Consider the following 23055-nt stretch of genomic DNA (forward strand, 5'->3'; position numbering starts at 1 on the left):
ATAATATCATGTAATTAATTAGAATAAACATACCATTTGAAGATAAAATTAGGACCCCGATCTACTCAGTCACCAATCTTACTACATATAATAATACCTTGGAAATCATACACTCTGTCTCATGTCACCCACCTCATTTTGCTGCTGACTCCACCATTTGTGCCATTCCACCCCATATCAAATTATAACCTAACCCCTCTATCACATGGAAATTTCCCAAATACAAGGTCATTACTAACTCTGTTGACCAGTCTATTATTCTCCCTCCGACTCTCATGCCAACTCCCTGGCCTTTAACTAATTTATCAAACACATAACATACAACTCTAACCACTGTCGGAAACATAACCTTGACTCTCAGTCCTCACCAGACTTAACATTCACAACTTACATGGACAACCACAATACAACAAGCCAAGCCTTATTCATCACTCTTTCTAATAACCTAAACATTTGAGGATCCCGAAGACATTATTACGGTATTTAGTATGCAATCCTAGTCTACACAAGGACCACCCAACATTTAAATATACCAACTCCACCACCCAGTGACTAATATGTGATAGATACTGTAACGACCCGAGAGCACCCCCTAGCCTTTACATGCATATTCGACCTCTTGAAGGTCTTATACAAGCCTTAGCATTCATTCATCGCATAGATCATAAAATCACTAAGAATTTAAAACTTTTACTCAATAAAACCATAAGACTTCAAGAGTCAACAACATTTGAAAACATCAATACGCAAGCGGAACTACTAAGTCTCTTTAGCCAATCTTAGACAAGAACTTAAAATGTACTAAGGGACACGGCCCCTTACAATTGAAATGAAACTTAAATGTCTATTACAATGACTAAGAAACTTCTAAACATAGTCCTCGAATCTTGAGGACATACCAAAGACTTGGAAGATTGAAGTAATCCCAAGCAACTCCAAAGCACAATCTCCTCCTAGTTACCACAACTTACACTTGTAGTAAAATAGAAGAAATGGGTTAGTACAACACACGTACTAAGTATGAGGATATGCAAAACATGCTAAAAAGGACATTTATTCGAAAGTTATGCTTTCATGCCATTTTGATAAAATCTCATGAACATCAACATAATAGGCACCTTACAAGTCACAACCAACAATACAAAGTCATATGCTTCACAATACCTCATAAACATACATAACCCATTTACCTTTACCTTCTTGCCTTGGACCTCCACCTTAAGTAACCCTTAAGCAATACCTTTGTGCATTGTATGGGCAATGTCCCATACCATCACCCACACTAAGGCACCACCTTAAGGTCACACAAAGTGCACTTACCATGCATACCTCAACCTTTACCAATTGATCACATGAAACTTATAAGTACATAAGCCAACAAGTCACTTCATAAAACTAGAACACTCATCAAATGTCATCCCAAGACTCACCTAAGTAATACATGGTGAAGCAGCCCATACTACCTCTCCATACCACACCCAAGTGATCCTTAAGGCTACACAAGACAAGCTCCATTCACATCTCAACATAAATCATTCTTTCAACTTAATGCATTTAGACAACTTCATTCACTAATGGCATAAGATCATCACATACATTCAATTCAACATAAGCACTTACATTCAATTCATTTATGACTCACTTTCACATTAGCATGCTCAAAGACCAACACTTTCATTAATCAGCCCAAAGAGACTCATTCATTCATTATCATTACTAAGACACACCAAGATCTCCCTTAAATGTCTACTTGTGCAATGTCTAGATGATGTCCCATTCCACCACCTATCCTAAGTAGTACATCCTTAAGAGACCCTAGTTCATTCATTCATTAATGTGGGGGAAGAGCCTTAACCGACATAGACCATGGAGCTTGACATGGAATCCCGGTAATACCCTTACCGGATGAGGGATCCCTACTTGCCTAAGGTAGGGTTATTCTTTTAGCCTTTACGTGGTAGAGACCACTAGCTAGGCCTATGTGGGCACATAGTTAAGGGATATGATGATTGTTTCTAAGTACCCACATCTCAACTCACGAAGGAGCACCCATCTTAAGGGTTGCTACTAAATACTCACATCTCAACTAACGAAGGAGTATCCACCCATTTTCATATCCTCTCGGTGCTAGACATTACTCCCCCACAGAGTTTGGACATTCATTTCATTTAGGGATAAGGATTGCTACTAAGTACTCTCATCTCAACTCACGAATGAGCACCCATCCTAGCCCAACATTCATTCATTAAGGAAGCTCTTGGATTCAAAGATGAGAAAACCTTTCATCTAGGAACCCCATTTATTTAAAATAGTACTTTATGAGACTATCCTTACAATAGACCCAACTTTCATTCATTAGCATTAACTCCCATTCTTTCATTCATTCTTCACTAGGTGTGAGAGTAGGTAAACATAGTCTATCCTAGCCTCACCTTCATTATAAGTCATTCAAAGAAGACAACAACCAAGCATAACACGTAAAGTCTCTACACAAGGTCACATTTCATGCTCTTAGACCATACACAAATTCACATCATATCACATTACCTTCACATAATCAACATTTACTCAAAACAACAATCATCCAACTTTGCCTACAAGGCCATGGTCACAACATGCTTATAAAGTAAACATCTCCCCACTTTCAAAGGGATCAAACCTCACAATTCTAACATCTACAACATCTATATATATAATACTATAATCAAATAATCTATTTACAACTTCATTATCATCATAAACCTTAGGTCACAATTGCCCATTCAAGGCCAACATCCAATATAACACAATTCACCATCAATTCCTCATAATTCAATATAGAACAATACATAAATCAATAGACCCACTTTAGACCCAAAATTAGGGTTTTAAGATATGCAAGGGTTCATAGAGTTTTTGACCTTAAAACCATCAATATTAACATAAAACATCATTTGAAATACTTTCATGCAAGAACCCAAGCTTAGAATTCAAATTTGGGGTTTTTTAGTGTTTTTGAAAAATATTGAAATCACTTTGATTTGGATCTTTGATTGAAAGGAGAATCAAAGATAAAATCCCCATACCTTTGTGATTAATTTCCTTAGAAATTTGAAGAGAAATCAGTAGGAACCCATCCCCTAGCTTGAAGCTTCAAAGATGTCTTCCATGGAGTTCTAGAGAGAGTTTATTTGAGAGGGAAGGTTCAATTTGGAGAATGAGGTCTAAGTCTAGGTCTTGGGGGTTTTTAACCCTAAAATAGGTAGAATAACCATTTATAATAATTCCCCAAAGTACCCAAACTACCCCTAACTTAGTTAGACCTTTTTAAACAAGTCAAACTTGAGTTTTATTTTCGCAGGTTTCGTCGGGAAACAAGTCCGCGACGCGGGGGTGTTCCCGCAAGTGTCTAAAAATTAAATTTTGAGACAGAGGAGTCCGCGACACGGACTAAACTTTTGGTCCTTGGTGGAGCTAGTCCGCGACGCGGACATGCTCCCTCCATGCACATTTTGCAAGTTGCCTTGGTAGCTTGTTTGGCCGAGGGTTGGGGTCCTCCTTGGGGACCCTTAGGGTGGCCCCGGGCCGTCGTACTCGAACGTTTCGACCCTAAAAACATTTATTAAGACACTAGGGTAACCTCCACTAATTTTAGATCCCAAACAACACATAAAAACATGAACAACATACTAGAACACACCAACACATAAAAGACTAGTTTCCGAACATCTTGGTCTTCTCTTGATGTTTGACTTCCAAACTCTCTAAAACTGACTAAAAAGGCTATTCTTCATTATTTTAACAAGTTATTAATGCATAAAACCCATGTGAGGCTCTACTTTATCCTACTTCATTTTGAGGGGTGTTACAGATACAACACCATAAATAAACTTGGTCCACTCACGGAACCAATATGCAACAATCTCATCATGAAGAAGTAATCTCAGTCTTCTAATGGAACCCACATACAAAGGTTAGTGTACCATGTATAGTATTCATACCAAATGTTAGTATTCACCGGTGTAGTACCCGAGCTAACCATATATGGATATCCATGAAGCATGATACCTGTGCCAACCTTTAGTATATACCAGGTGTGGTATTCGAGCTAATTGTGGGATATTCTATACCAGGCATGATAACCGAGCCAATCCTTAGTGACACAAACACAATCACATACACAATGAATACAAATCACATTTAAACACCAATTAAACACATTATCTGCATGTGAGAGTTAACAATATACATCTGACTTTATATCCATTCCACCTTCCATAGACATATGTTATTTAGGATCTCACCCAACCATTATTATAAGATTAATGTTAACTAACAAAGTCCATCATTAGCCTAACCCACAACTAACCACATAAAATATCCTGATAATCTAAAAAATATTATTCAAGTAAAAATATTTCTATCTACCCAGTTAAAAAGAAAACCTAGCCTACCTAAATGCCAAACAACTGTTGAAGAACTCTACAAACGAACTTTTAGCTCCATGGGGAGAATCTTGACAAACATAGACCAAAATTTTGTGGGTAATGAACTCCCTTAAGCTGAAATCCCTCCTCTCTATGTTTCTCCATCTTGGAGGTGCTTAAGAGAATTTTTGGAGTAACCCTCGTCTATTTTTCTCTCTCAAGATAACATCATCGTTATTAGAGTAGATTTGGGAACAATAGTTCAATGATGCAAAGTTGAGGTTATTTGATATAGAGTGTTGAGTGGCGTGGCAAGGAAGGTGACCTTACAACTGAAGGATATTTTAAGGATTGAGGGTCGTATATGGGTTCCTAGAGTTAGAGATTTGATTTAGTTGATTTTGAAGGAGCCATATTATTTTAGATTTTCTATTCATTTAAGTGTACAAAAGATGTACTGTGATTTAAGGCAACACTACTAGTGGTGCCGGATAAAGCAATATATTATAGATTCTGTGTGTAGGTTCTTGAACTATCATCAATTTAAGTATAACACTATAGGCCTTTGACTCTAAAGCTACCCATTGTCGAGTGGAAATGGGAACATATAGTTATAGACTTTATGGTAGGCTTGCCACATACTTTTCACACATTCGATGCTATTTGGGTCATCATTGATAGGTTGAACAAGTCATATTACTTTCTTATAGTGTAGAGTTCATATAGTTTTCAAATGTCGGCTCAGATCTATATTTGGGAGATTGTACATTTACATGTCATGGAAATTTTTATCATTTTAGATTGTGGTGTTCAACTTACGTCGTGTTTTGGAGGTTGATTCAGAGAGAGTTGGGCACTTAATTTGAGCTTAGCACAATTTTTTAGAGTAAACTATTTAGGTTATGTAGGACATGCTTTAGGATTTTCTTATTGATTTCGAAGGTCAGTATGACCAGTTCTTGGCACTGGCCAAGTTTGTGTACAATAATATCTACTATTCAAGTATTCAAATGGCTCCATTTGAGGCATTGTATGGTACGAGGTGTTTGTCTCTGATTGGCTGGTTTGATTCTTGTAATGTCAGGCCATAGGGCATGTACTTGTTGCATGATTCTTTGGAACGAGTTTGGGTGATCTAGGCAAGGCTTTATATTTTTCAGAGAAGGCAGAAAAGCTATGCCAACTGGAGTCTACGATCCTTAGAGTTTATGGTTGGAGATCGAGTGTTTCTGTGGGTGTCCAATTTTGAGGAGCATAATTTTGAGCCCAAGGTTGACATGTAGACCAAATATCCTTACTTTTTCAGGCCTTTAGGTACTTTCATATATTTAAGTTTTGAGGAAGAATGCTTTTAGTAGTGGATGTTGTAATGAGTTCATTTGCTTGCATTTGCATGTCTTACTATTTTTCCCCAATCTTGTAGTTTTTGTGTTGTATTTATGACTGATCGGGGTGGGTGGTTTGATTCTTGAGGTGTTCGGAAGGATTCATGATGACTTTTTCTCCATTTGGAGCTTTGGTAGTGAAAGTGTTGATTTTGGTTAACATTCTTGGTAAATTGGCTTGAATGGTATTTTTGCCAGTGTCGTTAGCTTTAGAACATTGATTTTAGTCTAGTTACCTTTGGTTTGGGTCTCTGTCATGACCCAAACTAGATCCTAGTCGTGATATGGCGAATTGGACCCCGAGAGGCGCTAAACAAGCCAGTTGACAGAAGCATGATGTAATGAACTACAAGATAGAAGAATACAACATAAAAATTGGGAATACGTCTCAAATCTTAAAGTCATCAAAGATATCAAAATAGAGTACATAAGAGAATAGGTGAAACATCAACTATGTCTGACACAAGCCTTGTATTATCATAGGAGTGGTTAGGACAAACCCCTAAACTAAAAAGTGTGATTTCACCGTCGAACCATGAGGACTTACCACTAGCACTGATAAAGCTGAGCAATCTGATTTAGTCACATCTGAAAGGAGGAATGTCGGATCCTATATTATGAAATAATATAGGCACAATAGGCATCAGTACTTTGAATGTACTGAGTATCAGAAAATGCATAAAGCGTAAACGGGGCAATTTGACAAGTTCAAAACATGATGATGCATGACCAAGTAAAATGTAGTAAAGCTTATCGAGTCAAAATCATGAATCATGGAACAAGGTCAACACAACATTTGAATAGTCATAAGAAAGCTTAAATCAAATCATTGAGGAAATCATAAAACCCTTGAAGAAAAATATAGTTCTTTTGTGGGATATTTTACCATTAATCGACATAGACCATGTGAACTATAACATGAAATCTTGTATCTTTCCTGCCCCAAAAGAGGTTGTCCTACTTGCTAAGGTAAGGGCCATACATGTTAGCCTAGGTTGATCCACTAGCTATATCTATAAAAGACAAATCCTACAGGGGTACATAGTTAGAGATAATGAGATTGCTACTAAAGACTAAACCACTACTAAAAGTAAAGCCTTCATCTCAACGTCCTCTCGGTGCTAAGTAAAATCTCAATGGAATAAGCATAATCATAATAATCTCATAATACTTGGAAAGGTAAGAATCTATCTATACCAATCCAATCATAAGATTTATATCATAGAATAGCTCCTTTCAAAATCATGATTTAATAATTTGTTCATAAGACACTTATCGATCGAAGTATCTAAATCATATTCATCTTTATAGTGAGAAAACCTTTCACAATCATTTGATACTTTATCTAAAAGTATCCTTTATTCATAAATCTTCAACTTAATGATGCTTGCATAACTTCATAATCATAGTCCATATTCATAACATAGGCATAATTATGTGTTCATATGAAATCAATTGTAAAACATGTAATTGAATGAAATCATGCATGATTATGATCTATTTATGCATAATTTATTCAATTATTTGTTTTCTAATGAATTTTTGTCACGACCCAAAGTACACTCTAGGTGTGACATGGAAAATAGGACCCCGAGAGGCCCTAAAATACCCCTTAACATAAGCATGATGTAAAAAATATAATAATAGAGAATAAACAATATAAGTCTCAACCTATAAGATGACATAGAATATACCAATAGAGTACATAAGAGAATACACAGAATACTACTAAGTTTGACATAAGCCTTCTACTATCATAGGTGTAACTAGAACAAACCCCTAAGTCACAAACATAATACGAAAACAAAAAGGCATCAAAACAATAAAACTGTCCATGGCCTTGCCCTCAAATCATGAGGACACCAATCCAAGTAATCAATAAAGAGGCAATCTACTTAAGTACATCTGGGTGTATGCGTGTCAGATCCTATATTTTGAGATAACATAGGCAAAAATATACATTAATACGATGGATGTACTAAGTATGGGGAAATGGAATAAAGCCTAAACATGATAATATAGTGAATTTAAACATGATATGCATGACCAAGTAAATTGTAATAAATCCCTTAAGAAGAAATCGTAAATCATGAACAAGGTAAATGCATATTGGAAACCATAGAAAAGATTTGACAAGGCCTTTGAAGAAAACATAGTTTATTTGTGGGATATTTTCTATTAACCGCCAATATGACCATGTGAGCTATTACATAGAATCTGGTGTAACCCTCACACCGAAAAGATAGAGTCTACTTGCAAAGGTATAACAACTCCATATCATACATAATTGCTAAGGTAGATTCACTAGCTAGATCATCTAAGACAATCTTACGGGGGCATGTAGTTTGCACAAGAGGATTGATTTTAGAGACTCGGCCTCTACTAACGAGAAGACCTTCATCTAAAAGTCCTCCCGGTGCTAAGTAAATCCCAGTGGAATAAGACATAATCATAATCATATCAAAATACATGGAAAAGCAACAATTAAAGAATACCAATCCAATCATAAGTTCGTATTAGAGTATCTCCTTCCAAAACCATGATTTCATAATAAGACACTTTCCTTCTTAAGCATTTAAATCATGATTCCATTCAAATGTGAGAAAACCTTTCACAAATCATTGTCATTTCATCTTAAAAGCATCCTTTAGTCATAAAACATCAATCACATCAAACATGCATGAATTCAAAATCCACTCATATTGAAGTTTATATGTTCCTAGTCACAATCAAGTATAAAGTCTGGATCCATATGAGATCAATTAGGATAAATGCAATTGAATCAAATTATGCATTATCATGAAGTCTATATGCAACTAATACTCAAATGCACATAAACATGTAGACATTAACCAGGTTGACTCATTTTCTCAAAACTTAAGCTTTTTCATGAAAATGCATAAATTAGGAAATCATGGGAATATCGAAGACACATGACACCAAAAGAGTAAATCATGAGGAACTCATTACCTCAAGATAGAGTAGGGGTAGAAGGAAAGAGATGAGGATATCGGGACATCATATCGGCTTTGGCCTCCCAAGTAGCACCCTCACTAACTGATTTCTCCACAACACTTTCACGAAAGCAGCTTCTTTATTTCTCAACTTCTTGACTTGCTGGTCTAAAATCTCAACCGAAACTTCCTCATAGGAAAGATTCTCCTTATCTCCAAAACTTTCTAAGGCAACTACGGAGGTCGGATCACCAACACATTTCTTCAACATAGAGACATGAAAAACTGGATGCACCGATGCCAATTCGTTAGGCAATTCAAGTTCATAAGTAAAATTACCAATATGTCTCAAAATATGATATGGGCCTACATATCGGGGACTAGGTTTCCCTTTCTTACCAAACCTCATCACACCCTTCATGGGTGAGATTTTCAAGTAAACCCAATCATGAACACCAAACTCAAGATCTCTTTTTTTTTACATCACTATATGACTTTTGATAACTTTGAGCCGTTTTCAACCTTTCTCTAATAAGACAAACCTTTTCCATGGCCTCTTGTACCAACTCGAGACCTATTAGGGAAACTTCACCCACATCAAATCACCCTTTAGGAGATCTACACCTCCTACCATATAAGAACTCAAATGGAGCCATATGAATACTGGAGTGATAACTATTATTATATGCAAACTCAATCAAAGGCAAGTGATCATCCCAATTACTCTTGAAATCAATCACACAATCTCTCAACATATCTTCCAAAGTTTGGATAGTACACTCCACTTGCCCATCGGTTTGGGGATGAAAGACCATACTAAGCTTAACACGAGTACCAAGACCTTTTTAGAAAGATATGTAGAACTGAGAAGTGAATTGGGTACCACGATCGGAGATAATAGATAAAGGTACTCCATGAAGCTTTACCATTTCTCTCAAGTATAATCTAACATAGTCCTCCGCCGAATAAGAAACCTTGACAGGAATGAAATGGGCTAATTTCGTCATTCAATCTACTATGACCCAAATCGATTCATGCTGTCACCAAGTGCGCGACAAACGAACAACGAAGTCCATATTCACATCTTCCCACTTCCAAGTTGGAATGCTAATATCTTGAGATAAACTTCATGACTTCTGATGCTCAACTTTCACTTGTTGAAAATTAGGACACTTAGCCACAATTGCCGCAATATCCTTTTTCATCCCATCCCACTAATAGATTTCCTGCAAATCACGGTACATCTTGGTGGCTCCCGGGTGAATAGAATACCGAGAACTATGAACTTCTGACAAGATCTGTTCCCTCAAGCCATCAAAATTAGGAACACACAAACGACCTTGATATCTAAGTACACCATCTCCCCCTTTGGACAAAGCCTCTATGGACTTTTTATGCATGGCTTCTTTCAATTCAACCAAAGTTGGGTCAAGACTTGGCTTGGCTTTCACATTTTCCACAAAAGATGATTATGAACCATTATGATCCATAAAACCACCCTTGGTAGAGTCCACCAACTGACCACCCAACCGGGCCGATCTATGAACATCCCGAACCAACTCCGTCTTATCTTCGTCAATGTGAGCAACACTTCCCATAGATAACCGACTAGGAGCATCCACCACCACATTAGCTTTACCGAGATGATAGAGAACACTCATATCATTATCTTTCAATAATTCAAGCCCTCTTCTTTGGCGAAGATTTATATTCTTATGATTAAACACATATTCCAAACTCTTGTGGTCGGTAAACTCATCTACATGAACACCATACAAATAATGAATCCACATCTTTATTACTGGTCAGTAGTTAGGGGCCTGGCGCGGCGCGCCACTGAGTGCTCCCCAAACAATGTCTAGTAGTTTTGGGGTGGTTGGCGCTCCGTGTCACTCAGTGCGCTAGGGTCGCTAGGTCCTTTTCCTTTCCGTCTTCATTCCATAAATGTTCATTCGAATCGTATCTATGATCTCTTCCTAATATGAAATCTTAAAGTATTCATTAATCCTTGAGAGATCCTACATGTCATAATCGTATGTTAGAAATTCACATTTTGAATTGAAGTAAGGTTAAGAGAAAAGTTCAAGAGGTCCTTTTGAGTCACTTTGATAATACTTTAAATTGATTTTTATTTTAAACTAAGTCTTGAGTAAATGAGGATGAGGAGAGTTGAGTTTCATATTTCAAAATGAGTATAAGGGAACTAAGTATTCCCAAGTGTAACCCTTTTACATTTTCAAAGAGAGAAACATCGATTTCTAAATGAGTTATGAGTTCAGAGAAGTTTTAGAGTATTACCTCTATTAAGAAGATGTTTTGAGTGATTACCTCAATTGAGAAAGATTTATGTTTTTAAACATTAGAGCATGAGTTATATATAATATTTGGAGTAGTATTGAGTACCGACATGGGGATGAGTTCACATAACTCAAAATTCTCATAAACCATGTATGCCAACATGGTTAAAGGATCATACTTTTTAGATGATTCCTTATTACTTTTAAGCATATCTTAGTGGATCCACTTAGTTGATGTCACAACCCAGGGGTACCCCCTAGATGTAATATGGCGTATAGAACCCCGAGGGACTCCATACAAGCCACTTAGTCCTCATAACATAAGAAATAGAACAATAATAGTAAAACACATTTCAAGTCTTAAAAAGTTTTTCATAAAAGAAAGCGGAAGTCTAGACACTTTGTCTCATCATAACCATCTATTATAATATCGAATGAAATTTGGACTAGCCCATACATCATGTTCAAAAGAGAAATACATGAAATAAACTAAACATAGGAATATCGTCCTCGAACCATGAGGACTCACCAAGCTCGGGAAACAATCAAATCCAAACTTTAGCCACAAAATTGTCGACCCTGACTATCATACCCTACATTTGGGAAAAATGTAGGCAAGAGTATGCGTTAGTACAAATATGCACTAAGTATGATATTCATGCATAAAAACATTTAAAATATGCGAAAAGGGACATTTCATTTCATGACATGCAATTTATAAAGCTAAAACATCATGTAAGAGAGTTGGAAAAACATAAGTCATATCATCATAGTCAATGCAAACTAGTATCATCTTTAGAACTTTTGAACACTACGGGATACTTCTTTAAGCATGCCTTAGTTAATTATTATCTTGTTATTGTGGAAATAAGCCTTAACCAACATTGAGACCATGTGAACTATAACATGATCACCCGGTGTCTCCCATACCGAAAGGGTGTTCTTGCCTAAAGTAGAACTATTAACTCTTAGCTTAAGTGGATCCACTAGCTAATAACCTATTGGTCATGTAGTTTATGGGATAAGGAGATTGTAACTAGAAAGCCAACCTTTCTACGGAGGAGCTTCCATCTCAAGAGATTGCTTCTAGAATCCTAACCTTTCTACGGGAGAGCTTCCATCTAGAAACCCGACCTTTCTACGGGAGAGCTTCCATCTAGAAACCTGAACTTTGTATGGGAGAGGTTCCATCTCAATATAATATCCACTCGGTGCTAAGCATAAATCCCATGGAGTAGTTATTTCTTACGTAACTTCATTACTCATGAAAGGGTGCCATTGGCCTACCGATTCAAGTTAGTTCATTAGGATAGCTCTTTAGACCATGCGTGAGGAAACCTTTCACCATCTATGATCAATATTAATCTTAGATTCAATTAGGTGAGAAATGCCTTTCAACCTAAGAATCTTCACTATGTGAGATTGTCCTTTCACAATCATACTAATACGTGTTTGATGAGAATGTCCTTTCAACAACACAACAACAATATCATAATCATTGATACTTTAATCTCAAAGCATCCTTAAAGCATACACAGATTTTATAATGCATGTGATTCTATCACTTCATGCATTAATTCATAAAATTCCTCTTTCATCAACAAAGGCCCACATCATATCATCGCAATTGAGAAATATGAAAATTACATGGGTTCATGGGGAAACATCATAAAAATCATCAATTCATGCTTAGCATAAGTCAATTCAATCATTTAAATCAAATTTGAAAGGAACCCATGACATTTGAATCAAACCCTAACAATTGGAGATTTTCTATCTATTTGAAACTGAAGATTTTGAGGAACTCCATGGATGAAAGGAATCCATGGTTGAAAACTACCATACCTTACTAGCAAAGCCCAAAGAAATTGATGTACAAAATCTTTCTCTTGAAACCCTAGCTTGAATCTCCTTCTTCTTCTTCAAGTTTCTAGAGAGAGAATATTTTGAGAGGAAGAACTTTGGGGATTTATTTTGGGTTTTGGAAATAATGACTTGAATGGGTGAGTTTTAAAGTTAAAATCACTTATATTGGGATCCTAGGCTTAGTCAAAATGACATAGCTTTATTTTAATTAAAACCAGAATGACCTAATTAACCTCAACTTGCCAGCCTACTGTCCACCTTCATGATTGGCACCACGAGCCATGGTCCTCATCGTGGCGATGGACCAGTAGCTAGGCAACCCTTCACTCAACTTCTAAATACTAACTCCCCTCCACGGGCCTTCCCACAAGCCATGGTATTCACCACGAGCCGTGAAGTGGCTCGTGAAGAGGGGACTGTTTTGGGCCGTCTTGGAGAGGCTACTGCCTAGCCCACCACGAGCCGTGGTAGTGGTTGTGGTTGGTGGGGCAGTGTCTAAGACAAGATAGGCTTCCCTAGCCCTCTTCCTTGTCACTCACCCTTCTTCCTTGATTCTTACTCTCACAATTAGCTTTAGTTTAGTCTAGTAGTTTTCGGGGTGTTACATTATCTCCCCTTTGGGAACATTCATCCTTGAATGGCGTTCTAGACACCTTACGGAAGTAAAAGACTCAAGACTAGCAGCCCATCATGCATGCAATCATCATAAAAATGCACACCACAAAGGAGGAGACATCAACTCCAAACTAAACATATTCAATGCATCACAAGGAAGTGGGAACTATATCTATCAAGCAATATGCATGAAATTTCAACATTTCTCATATTCTAGGAGGAACTACCTTCTCCAAGTTTAAAAATATGCACAACACAATCGCATGGAGCCTTTATGTAATTTACTATTGAAAAGCATAGCTAAAGCATGTTCGACAATTCATCTCATGAAGTTTATAGGCAACACCTACTCAATGCACAACTACATGAGTAAAATTAATCATTTAAACTCATTTTCTTCTAAACACAAGTTTCTCATGAACATGCATAACATAAGGAAATCATGGAACACATATTACATACATGACTCCCAAAATAAGGAATACTCATGAGGAACTCATTACCTCAAGCTAGAATAGGGGTAGAAGGAAAGAGAAGAGGATATCGGGACATCATATCGACCTCAGTCTCCCAAGTAGAATCCTCAACTAAATGATTCCTCCCCAACACCTTTACGGAAGCAACTTCCTTGCTTCTCAACTTCTTAACTTGCCGGTCTAGAATCTCAACCAAAACTTCCTCATAAGAAAGACTTTCATCAATTCTCAATCCTTATAAGGGGAATATGGATGTCGGATCTCCATCACACTTCTTAAGCATAGAGACATGGAAAACTGGATGCACCGATGCCAACTCATTAGGCAAATCTAACTCATAAGCAACCTTACCAACACATCTTAAAACCTCATATGGGCCTATAAAACGGGGACTAAGTTTCCCTTTCTTACCAAACCTCATCACACCCTTCATAGGTGAAATTTTCAAGTAAACCCAATTATGAGCATCAAATTCAAGGTCCCTTCTTCTAACATCAGCATAAGACTTTTGTCGACTTTGAGCCATTTTCAGCCTATCTCTAGTAAGTCAAACTTTCTGAATAGCCTCATGAACTAAATCGAGACCTATCAAAGCAACTTCACCCACCTCAAACCAACCTATAGGAGATCTACAGCTACTACCATAAAGAGCCTCAAATGGAGCCATACCAATACTCGAGTGATAGGTATTATTATAGGCAAATTCAATCAATGGCAAATGGTCATCCCAATTACCCTTAAAATTAATCACCCAAGCTCTCAACATGTCTTCCTAAGTTAGGATGGTACGCTCCACTTGCCCATCGGTTTGGGGATAAAAGGTCGTACTAAGCTTAACCTTAGTGCCAAGACTCTTTTGGAAAGACTTCAAAAATAAGAAAGTGAATTGAGTACCACGATCGGAAATAATGGACAAGGGCACTCCAGGCAACCTTACCATTTCTCTCAAGTACAACTTAGTATAATCTTCCACTGAATAAGAAACCTTGACGGGAATAAAATGAGCAGATTTCGTCATCTGATCTACTATAACTTAAATTGAATCATGTTGTCCCCGAGTACGTGGCAACCCTACGATGAAGTCTATATTCAAGTCTTCCCACTTCCAAGTAGGAATAGCAATGTCTTGGGACAAACCTCCTGGTCTTTGATGCTCAACTTTAAGTTGTTGACAATTCGGACACTTAGCCACGAATTCCGCAATATCCTTCTTCATCCCATTCCACCAATAGACTTCCCACAAATCACGGTACATCTTGGTGGCTCCTTGGTGAATGGAATACCGAGAACTATGGGCTTTAGACAAAATTGTTCCCTCAAGCCATCAACATTTGGAATACATAAATGGCCTTGGTATCTAAGCACACCATCTCCCCCTTGGGATAAAGCCTCAACGGATTTCTTAAGCACCACTTTCTTAAATTCAACCAAAATAGGATCAAGACCTTGCTTAGATTTCACATCCACCATAAAAGACGATTCAGACCCATTGTGAACCATAACACCACCCTTGGTGGAGTCCACTATTTTAACACCTAATCAGGCCAAACTATGAACATTCCAAACCAACTCTTTCTTATGATCATCAATATGAGCAACACTACCCATAGACAACCGACTAAGAGAATCTGCTACAATATTTGCCTTGTCAGGGTGATAAAGAACACTCATGTCATAATCCTTCACTAATACAAGCCACCTTCTTTGGCGAAGATTCAAATCCTTTTGACTAAACACATATTGTAAACTCTTATGATCGGTGAAAACATCAACATGAACTCCTTACAAAAAGTTCCTCCAAATCTTTAGGGCATAAACAACCACCGCTAATTCTAAGTCATGGGTCGGATAATTCTTCTCATGGGTCTTTAGTTGCCTTGAAGTATAGGCAATGACTTTACCATTTTGCATAAGCACACATCCCAACCCAACTCTAGAGGCCTCACAAAATACCACAAAACCATCTGTACCCTCTAGTAAGGTCAACACCAGAGCGGAAGTAAGTCTATCTTTCAACTCTTGGAAACTTTTCTCACAAGCTTCCGACCACACAAACTTAGCCTTATTTTGAGTCAAAGCCGTCAAAGGAGAAGCAATGGAAGAAAAACCCTCAACAAACCTTCTATAGTAACAAGCCAAACCCAAGATGCTTCTAACTTCCGAAGTGGTTAGAGGTCTAGGACAACTCTTGACCACATCCATCTTCTTAGGATCTACCTCAATTCCCTTGCTTAACACAATATGACCAAGAAAAGCTACGGACCTTAACCAAAATTCACATTTGCTAAACTTTGCAGAAAGTTGTTGGTCCTTAAGAACTTGCAACACAATCCTCAAATGATCCATAAGCTCATTCTCACTTTTCGAATATATCAAAATATCATCAATAAACACAATTATGAACATATCAAGGTATTGTCTAAACACCCTATTCATCAAATCCATAAATGTCGCCGGAGCATTAGTCAACCCAAACGACATTACCATAAACTCTTAATGACCATATCGGGTTCAAAAAGCCATCTTCGGAATATCATCCCCTCTCACCCTCAATTGGTGATAACTCAACCTAAGGTCAATCTTAGAGAAATAACTTGCCCCTTATAGTTGATCAAACAAATCATCTATCCTTGAAAGATGATACTTATTCTTAATGGTCACTTTATTCAACTGACGATAGTCAATACACATACGAAGAGACCCATCTTTCTTTCTAAAAAATAAAGCCGAAGCACCCCATAGAGAGATACTCGATCGGATGAAATCGTTATCCAACAAATCCTTCAACTGTTCTTTCAACCCCTTTAACTCAGCCAGAGTCATTCTATAAAGAGGAATAGAAATAGGTTGTGTATCTGGGAGAATGTCAATACCGAAGTCTATTTCCCACTCGGGAGGAATATCGGGTAATTCATCGGGGAACACTTTTGGAAACTCGATTCCAATGGGGACCGACTCAAGAGTAGGGGTTTCAGAATCTACATCCCTCACCCTAACAAGATAGCAAACGCAAACTTTAGAAATCATCTTTCTAGCTTTAAGAAATGAGACAAACTGACCCTTAGGCATAGAGTTTCCCCCCTTCCACTCTAAGATAGGCTCATTTGGGAACTGAAACTTGACTACACGAGTTGTACAATCAATAAAAGCATAAAAAGATTGTAGCCAATCCATGCCAAGAATAACATCAAAGTCTAACATATCAAGCTCTACCAAGTCAACAAGAGTAGCTCTATGGGATAAGGAAATGGGGCACTTTTTATAAACCCTCTTAGCCACCACAAAATCACCAATAGGAGTAGAGACAAAAAAGGTTCTAACAACACATCGGGAAGAACACCAAACTTCATAGCCACATAGGGCGTCACAAAATACAAAGTAACACCTAGATCTAATGAAGCATACACATCTATTTGGAAAACTTTTAACATACCGGTGACCACGTCCGAAGAACTCTCTTGTTTACCTCGGGATTGGAGAGCATAGAAGCAGTTTTGCTTGGGAGCATTGGAATTCGAACCACTAGGAGGAGCTTGCTTGTCCTCTCTTCCTTTAGCTGTAAGCATTGGGTAATTCCTCAATTGGTGACCACTCTTACCACAACCATAACAACCATCTATGTCGGCTAGACACTTACCATCATGCTTCCTTCCGCACTTAGTTCAATTAGACTTAGGCAATGAAGATCCACCACCATTACCTCCTTGAGGTTTAGGGTTAGACACCCTCTCTTTGTTGAACCTTGGAGGAGCATTGGAGGAGCCTTGACCGAAAAACCTTTGTCGAAATCTAGGTCAACCTTGTCCATCGGACCTTTCATTAGAGAAATTTCCATCACTGGTACTAGCCCTTTTTACCTCCCTAGACATTTCCTTGAGCTTCTCATCCTTGTGCATGGACCATAAGATGAGAGATGTCCATATCATTAATAAACATGATAGTGGGACACTTTTTAACCACCATTTCGGACACACTCGTAACAAACTTACCCATCATAGCCCTTGAATCCGTAACCATTGTTGGAGCATACTTGCACAATTGAGTGAACTTTAGAGCATATTCCCTCACACTCATACTTGCTTGACGAAGGTTAATGAACTCTTGAACCTTTGCTTCCCTCATCTCAAGAGGAAAGAACCTATCAAGAAAAGCAGATTTAAACATTTCCCACTCTATGGGGCCCGCTCCTACCGGCCTCCCTTCTTTCCATTGGTTATACTACACTTGAGCAACAACCAACTCCGCCTTTTCCTCCGACGTAACTCCCATAATTATCAAAATCTTGTATACCTCATTAATAAACTCTTGAGGATCTTCCTCAACCTTAGAACCGTGAAACTCCGGAGGGTTTATCCTCATAAAGTGCCTCACTCTTGAAGCCACCATACCCACATCGGGTTCACGGGAGCTATAACCTCTTTATTGGCTTGAGCCGTCATGGCTTGAGCCAACACTTGGAAAGTAACCCTAAACTCGGCATTTGTTACTTGTTTGGGCAAAGGGTCAATCGGAGCTTGAGGAGGAGCTCATTGATTCACATTGTCTTTATCATTCCTTCTAGCATGAGCCCTTTGAGTAGTCATATCCTGTACACCACTGGGTAAGGATTAGGAGAAAGACCTTATAGATTTAAACTCTATCAAATGACTTAAGAGTAATAAAAGAAATGGAGTTTCCTAAGCATCTCGTAGCCTCTCATTCATAAATGTGGCGCGCTTCACACTCATGAGCAAGACTCTACTAGACATGGCTTATGATATATCCTAGGACCATTCTAAACCTTGTGCTCTAATTACCAAGTTTGTCACGACCCAGGGGTACCCCCTAGATATAACATGGCGTATAGAACCCGAAGGACTCTATACAAGACACTTAGTCCTCATAACATAAGAAATAGAATAATAAGAGTAAAACACATTTCAAGTCTAAAAAGTTTTTCATTAAAGAAAACGGAAGTCTAGACACTTTGTCTCATCATGGCCATCTATTACAATATCGAATGGAATTGGGCCTAGCCCATATATCATGTTCAAAAGAGAAATACATGAAAGAAACTAAACATAGGAAATCCATCCTCGAACCATGAGGACTCATCAAGCTCGGTAAATAATCAAATCCAATCTCTAGCCACAAAATTGCCGACCTTGATTGTCGGACCCTACATTTGGGCAAAATGTAGGCAAGAGTATGTGTTAGTACAATAATGCACCAAGTATGATAACCATGCATAAAAACATTTAAAACATGCTAAAATGGATATTTCATTTCATGGCATGCAATTTATAAAGCTAAAACATCATGTAAGAGAGTTTGATAAAACATAAGTCATATCATCATAGTCAATGCAAACTAGAATCATCTATAGAACCTTTGAGCATGCCTTAGTTCATTGTTATCTTGAAATGTGGGAATAAGCCTTAACCGACGTTGATACCATGCGAGCTATAAAATAATCACCCGATGTCTCCCACACCGAAAGGGTGTTCAACTTGCCTAAGGTAGAACTATGAACTCTTAGCTTAAGTGTATCCACTAGCTAATAACCTATGGGGGGAACGTAGTTTATGGGATAAGGAGATTGTTACTAGAACCCAACCTTTCTACGGAGGAGATTCCATCTCAAGAGATTGCTTCTAGAAACCCGACCTTTCTACGAGAGAGCTTCTATCTCAATACAATATCCACTCGGTGCTAAGCATAAATCCCACTAGTAGTTATTTCTTACCTAACTTAATCACTCATGAAAGGGTGACCTTGGCCTACCGATTCAAGTAAGTTCATTAGGATAGCTCTTTAGACCATGCATGAGGAAACCTTTCACCATCCATGATCACTTTTAATCTTAGATTCAATTAGGTGAGAAATACCTTTAAACCTAAGAATCCTCACTATGTGAGAATGTTCTTTCACAATCATACTAGTATGTGTTTGATGAGAATGTCCTTTCCACAACACAACAACAACATCATAATCATGGATAGTTTACTCTCAAAACATCCTTAAAGCATTTACAAAGATTTCGTAAAGACATGCATAATCTCATAATTTACCTCCTTGAGGTCAAAACCTATTTTCAATCACCACATCTAGAATTCAAGCATTAGACATGGATTTTTATCATAATTCATGTGATTCTATCACTTCATGCATTAATTCATCAAATTCCTCTTTCATTAATAAAGACCCGCATCATATCATCACAATTGAGACATATGGCAATTACATGGGTTCATGGGGAAACATCATAAAAATCATAACAAATCATCAATTCATGCTTAGAATAACTCAATTAAATCATTTAAATCAAGTTTGAAAGGAACCTATGACATTTGAATCAAACCTAACAATTGGATATTTTCTATCTTTTTGAAATTGAAAATTTTGAGGAACTCCATGGATGAAAGGAATCCATGGTTGAAAAATACATTACCTTACTATCAAAGCCCAAAGAAATTGATGTAAAAAAACTTGCTCTTGAAACCCTAGCTTGAATCTCCTCTTTCTTCTTCCTCTTCTTCCTCTTCTTCCTCTTCTTCCTCTTCTTCCTCTTCTTCTTCTTCTTCAAGTTTCTAGAGAGAGAATATTTTGAGAGGAAGAACTTTGGGGATTTATTTTGGGTTTTGTAAATACTGACTTGAATGGGTGAGTTTTAGAGTGAAAATCACTTATATAGGGGTAGTAGTCTTAGGGAAAACATCATAGATTTATTTTACTTAAAACCGAAATGACCCAATTAACCTCATCTTGCCAGCTTACTGTCCACTTCCATGAGAGGCACCACGAGCCGTGATACTCATCATGGTGATGTAACAGTAGCTAGGCAACCCTTCACTCAACTACTAAAAACTAACTACCCTCCACGAGCCTTCCCACGAACCGTGGTCATCACCAGGAGCCGTGAAGTGGCTCGTGAAGAGGGGACTGTTTTGGGCAGTCTTGGAGAGGCTACTGCCTAGCCCACCAAGAGCCACACCATGAGCCGTTGTCCTCATCACGAGCCGTGGTGGTGGTGGTGGTTGGTGGGGCAGTGTCTAGGCCAAGATAGGTTGCCTAGCCCTCTTCCTTGACCCTCACCCTTCTTCATTGATTCTTACTCTCACACTTAGATCTAGTTTAGTCTACTAGTTTCTGAGGTGTTAATGTTGAGATGTTCCATACCCTGACATGGTATAGGACACTTCTGGCAGCGTGGGCGAGACACTGTATTATCATGTAGCTCATAGTGATGTTTGTCGATAAGCGAATCTCCTAGTTAAAAGTAAAGAGTTTTTTATTTTATATTTATAAATTTTGAGTCTACTATTTTAAAAGCTTTAACTATTGAATCTCTTATTGCTTCTTTCATGATGAGTGTCACGCTCCGAGCCTACACTCTGGGTGGGACTGGCACTCGAGAACCATTGCTGGCACCAAGAGAACCTTTGGCCTGACTTAAATCTTAGTGGAAGACTTACTCATAATAAAGACACCTTAAAAGTAAACTGTAACTCAATGACAACTTAAAATGTTTTATAAATAAACATTCAACTAGCCAAAGTGGAAACTCAAGTCTCAACATAACTGAATGAAAATGAAAGACTAAAGAACTATAATTATCTATCTATGAAGCCTATACTAACTGAGGTGGACGTCGGGACAAGACCAAGAAATCCTAATAAAACTAGAATTAATAAAGCAAATAAAAGGGGATTCTCCGGAAGCAAGGTGGCTCACCAATAACTCAAAACCTCAACTGGATCAACGAAGTGTTGGATGTTAATCCTGGTTACATGTATCTGCATCATAAAAGATGCATGCTAAATGACGTCAGCACATGAAATGTACAAGCATATGAGGGGAATTCTAAACCAAGACATAAGCTTGAAATGGAACTAAAGGAACTTACCTCGTCTCAACTCAACTCAACTCATTTTAATATAAGGCAGAAATAGAAATGCAATATAAAGAAAAACTTTAAAACATGTAGATAACAACTTAGTGTATTGAAAACAAAACAATAACTTAATTCGTATATGAAAATACAAATAACTCTGTGGGAGATTCTCTAACTGACAACTATCATTATAAGCTATGTGACGATACAATGTCTTACCTCACGCTACCATGGCCGTCCTATACTTTGCCGGGGTATAGAACTTACTACTAAGTGGATCCACTAGTCTATGCTAAAAGCATTAAGGAATCATCTAAAAAGTATGACCCTTTTATACCCTCCTAGGCTACATGGTTTATGGAGACTTGAGTTATCTGAACTCATCCCCATATCAGTGCTCAATACTACTCTCAAAATGTAACTAGCTCATATATTTAAAAACATAACTTTCTCTAGGGTTTGAGATTATTACTCAAAAATCTATCTCACAAAAAAGATGGTACTCAGAACTGCTCATGAAAACTTTTTTGGAAATCGGTGTTTCCTCTCATCTTAAATGTGAAAAAATTTACTCTTTTGGAATACTTAGTTCCCATATATCATTTTTGAAGACATGATTCGGCTCTACTCTTTCTCAAACTCAATGCTTAAGTCTTAAAACAAGTTTCAAACAATTGTAAAAGACTTTTGAAAAGACTCTAAGAACTCTCTAGACTCTACTCTTAGCTCTTCCTTGAATTTGAATTACGGATTCAAGGGTTATGATCCCATGTTATGGATTATATCATGATGTTTAGCTGTACCTTAGAGTGTAGAATTCAACTACTAAACATAGGTACGATTCGTGGGAACTCAAATAGAAAGAAGTGGTAAAGGGTAGATGACTTGTCGACCCTGGCGGACTGAGTGGCGCAGGGTGTCAGACCCTGAACTACAGAGTCTGGGTTGGGACGCACTGAGTGGCACGACGCCCCAGAGCCCAAACTACAGACACTGACGTGTGGGGCGCACTGCATGGTGCGGCGCCCCACCCTTTTTCCCAAAAAGTTTGACGAATTTCCCTACTGATTTTTTCGACCCTAATTCACCTAGAATCGAATGGTTTCTTCCCCAATCACTTAGAGTCGAATACCTACAATAGTACATAATAATATACATAAAAACAACCTTCAAACTCATACGA

The sequence above is a fragment of the Solanum verrucosum genome, unplaced genomic scaffold (genome assembly GCF_900185275.1).
Source record: "Solanum verrucosum unplaced genomic scaffold, falcon-dt-bn FXZP01000041.1, whole genome shotgun sequence".
NCBI lineage: Eukaryota > Viridiplantae > Streptophyta > Magnoliopsida > Solanales > Solanaceae > Solanum > Solanum verrucosum.